Genomic DNA, 9,495 nt, shown 5'->3' with positions numbered 1-9,495 from the left:
AAGTTGTTTTTTTTATTCGTAATATTTGTGATAAAATACAATAAATTATAAAATAAAATTAATATAATTAAATTTTTATTATTAAAAATTACAATATACCGTATTGTCATATTTCTATTATTATGTACAAATATGAAAATCATTTCATATCTATGACATTTCCATATCTAGAAATCATGTGTTCTCTGTTACAATTATTTGCTATAATTTCAATATTGTATTTTAACTCTTTAATATATTGTTTTTAGAATAAAGTTTAATAATTTTTGAAACTTGTGTATTTTTATGTCAATAATTTATTTGATTAGATATTGAATAAAGAATTCTGTCAGAGATCCTTCGACTGGGAATGAAAGCCTATTTCTCTTTAATTGCAACACACAATTGCGATTCTATTACAGCAAAATATTATTAAGATATTAATATTGCTGATTGATTGTATTGATGTACTAGAACATTTTAATTAACAATGATCGAATTATATAATGAGAGAAATATTAAAATATCGAAGATAAAATGTTTGAGGAATCTGCTGCTTATAAATGCAAAAATTCAACAATTTATGGCAAATTGTAAGGTTTCAACATCTTGATACCTTGATTTTCTCGGATTGCCATTGGATACATTATCTCACAGATATTACCGAAAAGTTGGCGTCAGGACGTTTTAAAAGGATACTCAAGAGTATTCGCGCAGATAGCAATAAAACGAACGTTAGCGACGAATTCTTATCAATGTCGATACCATGATTGGCGCGGTACTGGCATTCTACCGGCGATCAAAACAGCATGGAGCAGAATAAGAGAAGAGCCCGTTGTCGTGGCGCGATCAAACCGCTGTGGCCACGTCTCGAGCGTGCTTTCTATCGTTGAAAGTATGGCGGCAGTAACTCGAACGCACGTCATAGAATCCTGCGGGTAGCAGCGCACGCGTCATGGCATTTAATCGCGCTCTCGCGGGGCGGAGCAAGGACGTAAACGTGTGTGTGTGTATGCACGTGCACGCAAAAAGCGCAAGGATGCCGTCGTTCCTGAGGCGTGGCGCACGGATGGAGGGAGCTCGCCGACGGGTGGACTCTTGCTGCTCGACCTGCGAGACCGCCTCGCTGACGAGAAGGCGCCATGCTGACGCACACGCGACATTCGCGTAATCGGATGATCGTTTCTCCGCATCGTTCTTTACGCGCATAAACCCCGAGAGTCATCAGGCCCCCTTGCAATTCGGTATAGGCAATTGCCAGAAATGCTGTCCTGCTGGGAACGAGAATCGATAAAGAGATCGAAGGATCAGGTTTGCGTCGAATTAGTTCAAGATTAGATTAGATTAGACCGCGTATTCTCGCCTCTAATACAAGCTTCTAATTATTTCAACTGTTATTTTTTTTGTTAATAATGCACTTGAAAAAAATGATTCTTTACTTGGTACTTTCTTTTACTTTATTATTCAAAAAGATTGTATAATGACGCAATACGTAGAAATTTGCAATACGTAGAAATTTGTAATACGAGAATGTAATCAGTTTTGATAATGCCATTCTCCGCAATTCATAGAAAATATAACGCATCAGAGATATGTATGAGATTGAGAATTTTCATTAAGTATTTTATCTATTTTTATATTTATTCTGATAGAGAGAGAATATAACAATATCACGATTTAGATGCATTCATTATTCTTCGTTGCGACACTGTCTTGGAATAATAATGATAAATACAAACTCGATCTATCATGTTTTTACAGGATCGTTGCATCTATTGTGATGAGTTAGTCTGGTGGTAAAGATATCTATGTAAATACGTCTTACATCTGTACTGATCAATAAAATATCAATTTTGCACATACAAAATATATGAATATAAATGACTGCGAGATAATTCATAGAATTTGAATAAGTTTGTATCGAGCGATTGAAAAGCAGAATATGTGCATACGCTCTTAAGAGCATGAAAAATATTTATTATAAGAGCATGAAAAATATTTATTATAAAACACAGGAATATTTATATTCGAATTTCTGACAGAGTAAACACTCTGTTTTAGATGTAAGAAAAACTAGTAGTCATTCATCATTCTCTATCCTTATAACATAGTAATTAAAGGAAAAAGAAAACATCGTTAGCGTTGATGACGCAATGTTAACTAAGAACGGGATATAAAATTGATCAGGCATTTATCAATATTGATGCTTAACAAAATATGTTTCTATTGCCTATTTTGTAAATGCGTCTGTAAATATGTATAATATTTGATAGATAAATAGCAGTTGGAGATCAAATGGAATGTCGTGAAACATTAATGATAATATTAATGATTTTGTATGTGCGTCACATACGTTGATAAGATTGGACACGGGCTGCTTTCATTAAACATTGGAAGATAAGAACATTTTTTTTTAAATGTAGATTATTAGAGGTGATCGAGTTGGATCATCTAATTTACACCGAATTTAATAAACACCGATATTTTAATTTTACGCGTTCCGTCGGCAAAGTGTCAATTACTATATCGCTAAGAATTCTTAATGTTTTCGTAGAAATCAATTATCTATCGATTGAAGTAATATGTCCGAGAAAAGTGCGTACAAATCAATCGCGGAAATTAAAATTCTTATAAAAATATCGCTAGTTATCAGCGGATCCTGCTGATATTGTTCGGCAAGAAATTTTTGTACAATTAATTAAACCGATGAAATTTCAATCAGACTTTGCCATATGTTGCAATCAAAAGCGGCGAGTGGAAAAAGGCGGCGATGCATTCGCGGAGGTGTGCTCGCTGCAGATGGGCGTGTCTTCGGGTACGAGGAGGCGCACCGTCGCCCCTCTTTGGCGTCGCGGCGGAGCCTACGGTCGTTCAAACCCCAAGTCCGCAGTCACAATTTGGACGTTCAGCGGTGTAGATGTACAGCCGCTTTGTGTCGCGTTTACAATCTTGACTACCGGAAGTGCAATTCCGCGTCTCCGGCTGTGCATTCGAGTTTGTTTCACTCCGGTTTTCGCGAATATCCATCGGATACGCCGGTCGTGATATCGATGATCGTCTGAAATCTACCTTGCATGAATCTCGGCAATCGGATCGCGCTGTTCGGGAAGCTATTGTTTGATTAGACTGGTGTTTCCGAAGCGGGGTGAAACCGTCGTCACATCGCGATTTCGCTACTCGCGGTGTTGCTGTTTCGAAGTGGTTTTTTTTTCAAGAAAGCTCCGTCCGTCGGAACGCTACGCTTTAAGCTACGCCCGGCCGGCGCGGCGTCTGTATTAAAGAGGGATATGTCCGAAGCGGCGACGGCGATCGACTGACAGCGGCGGAATCGAAGCTGCTTGCTTGCAGCGAAACGTGCCGGTGCGATCACAGTATGATTTTCGGGTGACGAGATGCAACATCTTCAGGACAAATTGACATAAATCGTCACGCGAGGAGCGGATCTCCTGAAGCGTGGCTGGTGCGAGATGTAGCTTACCGAAGTCTTCCGTGCTTCCACGAAAGGAAGGCGGCTATCTCGGTTCGTTGACTCACAGAATTGTATTTTGTACCCGTCTGGTGTTTATCTGGTGACAAGGTGGTGGTGATAAATCCTGGAGTGATACTTTGTGAAGTGGTGCTGTCGGTGCGAGGACAGGAACATCGAGAAACGTCCGTGTTACTTCCGCGATGTGTCTGCGATTCGGTTAGGAAGGACTTCCTCTCTTCTCATCGCACCAGGATGACGAAACGCTGTCTGTCGGACGCGCTCGACTAGTCATCACAGTGGACGCGTTCTGCTTAATCGCAGGTAATTTTCCGACGGAACGCATGTTGGGCTTCGCCCGAGTGTCCCACTCTCTGGATTTGAATTCGAATCTCAGATTGAAATCAGTCTCCATTTTATTAAGATTTCTCCAAGTAATGTGTACATAAATTATGAACTGTAGGCTGATACGGTTGATTCAAATTATCTTTGAACCAGATACCGCGCACACGATAATCATACCGCGTGGTTTTCAGACTCCGTCTTTGGATTTTTTTTAAATGCGTACACTCTGTGATTATCGATGATGCTTTAAAAACTTAGTGCAGAGGGGTGTAACCGATAGCCAATGCCTCGAAATGATAGTCCCCAGTTTTGCGGGAGTTATTAATATTTTCAAGGTGAAACGACTTAGGATACGGGCAGGCTGTTGCGTTGCAAGGGAAAATATGCAGTTGGTATCGTTTCACTGGATCTGATACGCATAATTACGCGTTTCGCCGCGATTATCCCCATTTGCAGTTTTCTCGCACAGCTGGGAATGTCATAAAAAGATTATGCATCTCTTAATGCATGAAGATATTTATAAATGTACCTTTTCCATCATTAACAGCGATCGATAGCAATTAGCAAATATTGTTTCGTCCATTAGCTTCCTTATCTTGAAATTATTTTCGAGATAATGTTATTTAGTAACAGTTTTGCAAATTCTATTGTTGTCAAAACATTCCGAGTTTATTTACTAGTCTTGCAATATTTTTAAAATGATGTCACACGCTATTCTGAAAATAAGCTCCTGGCGATTGATACATAATCGACGCTGAACGCGACCTTCAAGTTACGCATAATATATAATACTTTTACATTTTACCGTGTGAGATGTCAACTCGAGGCCTGTTGAAGACCCGCTTGCATGCAAGCGTCAATAAAACGAGCCGACCAACAACCAATAATTTATTAAAACAGTTTATTTAAACCTGTCCTAAGTAAATACATTGTTGTAAATGAATGTTAGGCTAATCCGAGTCGTTCAAATTTTGCAATAGCTCCACTTTCTTACGATACTTTTAGTTTCTTTCGGACTTGAAAACACGTGTATTCTTTGACGTCTCGAACTTGTGCGAAATGTCTGTGAAAATGGAAAAGACGGTCGTTGAAGGTCGTCGGAGAGAGTTTCACGGGAGGTTTTAAGGGACATGGAACAATGAACGCGAGGCGCGAAAGAATAGTTAGACAAGGGCTAGAGAGAAAGAGAGATAAGTAGATAAAATAGATTTATCTCTTTGCCCTGGGCGGAATTCCCCTGAGGACGGTCAGTGAGAGTATACGCAGTAATGCAACTTGCCAGAGTTAGCGCGACTACAAAAGCGAAGAGATTTTTCGAGGAAAGTTAAAAGTTGTGAAATTCGATGCGGGACACCGTACAAGTTATCGAAATAACTTTATAACAATCCGAGCTATTACGTAGGTTCAAGGATGGATTATATAAGTAGGAGACAAGTCGATATTTGAATAAGAACGACGATGTGCTATTGATAATATCACGTGCGGCCGATCGTACAACCACGAGAGAATTTGCGCTGTTGCACGTCGTGAGATAATTGTAAACAATGCAGCCGCTTGCCGACAATTAATAATTAAATATTAATTTTATAATTGTGTTGTATCATCCATTTTTATTGTTGGATATATAAAAAAAATTGAGATCTGAAGTGAATAGATATTTATGTTATTTAAACTTCTGATATTTTTTTCAAATCGAATAAGACATTCGATTAGTTCAAGCTGGTTTGTCAATAGTGAAAGACGATAGTGAGATAAAAAAAACAAACATGCTGTAAAGTTGTAACGTCGTTGTAATAAAACCTCCTTGTAAACCTTCTCCGGCACAGCAAATTCCTGCAAGAATTCTCACAGACCGTCGACAGCAACAACAATCAAAGATAAGCGAAATGAGAAACGTTGCGAGATGTTTACATGTTGCATAGGAAAATAGGAAGGACGGAGTGAGATAGAAGGCAGAGAGGCAGCCATGATTCCGTGGTGACGTTGCCCGGTCGGAGGCAAAAATGCCATGCATCGTGAAAAATTTTGCAGCACGAGAAGGAAGCGGTAAAAGTTCAAGCGGGGTAAGCGAAAAACAGCCAGCACGCGTGAGACTGTGTGAGTGAAGTGATGACGGTATCAATAGAGAGGACATTCGCAGCCAAACAAATGTCTCCTTTGTTTCAGGAATACGTTTTTACGTTTCTGAAACCCAAAGATTTACATTTTTTCTTATCAGATTTGATAGATGCGGATTGTCCCCCCCCCCCTCCAAAGTAATATAGAACAGGAGAGAACGAAGAGCGCGTTAAATAAAGAGCTAGTAATGTGGGACACCGTCATTTTCGTCCATCTGGTGCTGCAATTTCGCGGGATACTGGAGGATCATCTATGTCTAAAGAATTGCGCTTCAGTAGTCCGGCAGTAGTAGATTACACTTTGGCCGGAACATAATTCCGGTCTTATATGTTTTTTTTTTTTTTTTTTATTTTCTGACTCGATTTTCCGGTTCGGAAAAAAATTTGATAAAGTCAGCGCCGAGTTATTTTTAATGCATTGTTTAGAAGAACAACTTTCTATCTTATCTATGAGACAAAGTGAGAACCAACTGTCAATCAATAAAATAACTCGGCTTTTTTTTTACCACAACGATCGACGATAGTTTACCGCGATATATCGCGTTTCACAAAAACGCGCGCGTTTACCGTCGGCAAACCGCGCGGCGAACTTCCGCAGACTGCGACTCCGGAGGCGGAAAACTCTCTTTAAAAGGGTTTACCTGGCTTACACAATTGTTCCGATGGAAGCGTGAATCTTTTGTTTAACCAGGGAATAATAGTGCGCGGCGTGTTTCGCGTAATGCATAATATTATATTATTATATTCTCCATTGAGATATAAATAATGCAGTACTGAAATAGCACGGTTTTTGTATTCTTTATCAATATAAGTTATAAAAAGGCCGTTTAATATATTTTTCTTTTGTATTGTAATGATTTTTCGCTTAGAAATAAACGATAGCATTATGTAAACGTTACATAATTTTCATGATAACTATAAAATATTTTGTTGGTGTAAAATACAGAATAAGTAATTCTTATTATTAATTTAAGTAATTTTTCCGGAAAAATTGGATATCCACTGAATATACCTTCAATAGGATTATTGCTATAGAATTATTATTTATGCCAGCTACAATAGATGAGCTGCTTTGTTTTTTTTTACGATGTTAAAGAAACTTCGAATAATAATGTGATTTTTTTAAATTAAATAAAAATCTATTAATAGTTTTAACAAATTTAAATAAAATCACATTCCATTTTAAAACCATCGGCGTACAAATTGCTCAATTATTTCCTATTTAAACAAGATTGATTTGCGTAGTATGTACAATTTATTAATCACGGTTAGCGTCGTTATAAACGAAATTTTTACTCAACTGGATCTGTATTAGCCTTCGTATTTGCATGATTATACTTAATGTGGTTTTAATGTTAGTTCGATAAATCTCAAAACTGGACGGTTGCATTTAGTATTAGCTTCGATACTAAACGGCGACATTAGCGCATCAAGTTTGTCGCATAGACCTCGGAATAGATATGTCGTAAATAAATATTAATAACATGCCAGGGCGTAAATACATCTCAATGTTTTTACGCCTCGGTAATAAGTGATTACATTGCCAGTTGCGATAATAGTTACAACACAGAAGATTACATGAAGGAAAGTAGCAAGAAGCCGAGTAAAAATTACGGAAACAGATACGTCAACAAATATATCTTCGGCCAACGTGAATTATGTATGCGGATTGAAATTCAGTCAGTCATTCTTCATGATTTTAATTTAATTACAGTCGAAACAATTTGTTAGTCGGATAAATTATCATTCGTCATCGCACTTCTGAGTGATAGTGTCAGAAATGATTGACTCTTTTTACCATCATTAATATTTCACTATTATTAGTATTTTTATTGGAGATGCATCTGTATTGCAATTTGCATAAAAATACTACTAGGCCACATAACAAAAATGATAAAAATAAAGAAAAAAAAAAAACAAAAAGCGAATCCAGGACAAGCTTTGTAGTAACCACGGTAAAAAATCAAACGTAATTGAAGTATCGTTTTTTTACATAAAAAGATCTCTCAGGATATTGTTATGCATTTATCGTATAAACGTTATCGATAAGCACAGCTGTGATTAGATGGTTGCATTATCTATCCCAAGTGTGTTTGGATTACGTTTCGTGTATAACTGATAGATAGTCAATGTATGGACACTGCGTATATGAGTTTTACTTATTGGGCGCGCTTCAGAAAAACGAAATTCTAGATATTTCACGGATACGAACACACGCTGCTCAATGAATTCTTCATGAATGAGGAATATTATTTTATTTATTGATTATTTATAGTTGATTATTAATACAGCTATATTGATATTTATAGCTATATCGATTGTTTATACTGAAAATATGATGAAGTATATATTTACATTTTTACGAGTTCTAATTAATCACTTATTTATATATGTTTATTAATAATGTAAAGCGTGTGTTTACTTGCTCTACGCGGCTTCGTGATTTTTTTTTCTACAACACATAGATACGAAGGCCATGAAAAATGGGAAAAATGTGGTCCATAGGAAACCGGTTTTGTTGCTTTGAGGCAGCATTACGATGGAGGATTTAACAAACTTCTCAACGGGGGTACTTTTTAGCGAAATAACTGCATGGGAAATTGTCTCTTCGTTGCTTCAAGGTTTCCCAAACCGCAGTGCTGCGTAACAAATTTTTCAAAAAACTTGAGAATACGCATTAAAGCAGATTTTTACACAAAAAAAATCTGTTTTTAAAAAATCGAAAATTTCTTACGTTGTGCGTTACAAATTAAAAAAATGCATAAGATAAATAGCTCCACCGAAATTAATTTCATACCTCATTTTTATGGTTTCGTATAATACTCGAGAAAGCAGGATTAGTTTATTTGCAATTTAATCTTCGGCTTGAAACTTGCCATAAATTTTCTTAAGTTTTGCTACTATAAAATTATAGAATCGTGTGATGCCACTCAAAATCATTCAAATTTAAATATGTACAAATGATTTTAATTGCACCACTTTACGTGTAAATCTTTATTGTCTTATATCTCACTGCTGATTGAAGAACCTCAACAAGAATTAAAAGATCTCATTATATTTGCTGAGAATTCAATTCGACTTATCAAAAATACATTGACAAGCCCTTTAATATTTCCGCTACGTAGATATACATTACTGTTGCTCGTAATTCAATTTCCTGAAAAGACTCACTCAAAGTCGAAGATTTCGCCTGAACTGTATCAATCGTTCGCTGCCTGTCGGGCAAAGTGGCGTTTATTTGACTTTGACGACTATCATTTCGAATGTTGGTTACGTACGCCGGCCGCGCAGGACTCGCTGTCGAGGTGCGTGCGAACGATGTTCCGCCTACTTTGCCGGAGAAGAACGTTCGGAAGTTTCGTACGGCACGGAGTGAGTGGAGTTCGCGTAGTCCCTTCGCGAATCACGTACATTTGCCCGGCTCCACTCCTTAATGCGCGCCGCAGTCGGGAAGTGCACTTTCGCGGAATACGAGAACAGAAGTCGTCCACGACCGCTTCGTCGTCGATTAATGACGAATGCCTAACGAGCCGCGGAGCGCGAGGAACGTCAGAAAAGGATTACGGTGAACGATCTCTCCTGCGCAAA

At 37.6% G+C, this 9,495-nt stretch overlaps 1 protein-coding gene and 1 long non-coding RNA gene across 7 annotated transcripts in view; one reads left to right on the top strand and one right to left on the bottom strand.

Moving 5' to 3' along the window:
- The first annotated feature begins 2,844 nt into the window (after positions 1 to 2,844).
- The window catches only part of wge (winged eye), a 52,933-nt gene continuing 46,282 nt past the window's right edge, over positions 2,845 to 9,495 (top strand). For 2 of the 6 annotated variants that reach the window (XM_067361109.1, XM_012379935.2), the window contains exon 1: positions 2,850 to 3,769. The gene's annotated coding sequence lies outside the window, so the exon portion shown is untranslated. Of the gene's footprint in view, positions 3,770 to 9,495 lie in introns of all 6 variants that reach the window. The other 4 variants (XM_067361111.1, XM_067361110.1, XM_067361112.1 and 1 more) reach the window with 3 other exon arrangements.
- LOC105679730 (uncharacterized) overlaps positions 4,724 to 9,495 on the bottom strand; it is an 84,077-nt gene continuing 79,305 nt past the window's right edge. Inside the window, exon 3 of the long non-coding RNA XR_001101888.2 lies at positions 4,724 to 4,853. This is a non-coding gene — a long non-coding RNA (uncharacterized lncRNA). The remainder of the gene's footprint in view (positions 4,854 to 9,495) is intronic.

This window comes from Linepithema humile, chromosome 1 (genome assembly GCF_040581485.1).
Source record: "Linepithema humile isolate Giens D197 chromosome 1, Lhum_UNIL_v1.0, whole genome shotgun sequence".
NCBI classification, from domain to species: Eukaryota; Metazoa; Arthropoda; class Insecta; order Hymenoptera; family Formicidae; genus Linepithema; species Linepithema humile.
The sequence above is the reverse complement of the archived record's forward strand: the minus strand, read 5'-3'. Positions and strand labels throughout refer to the sequence as shown.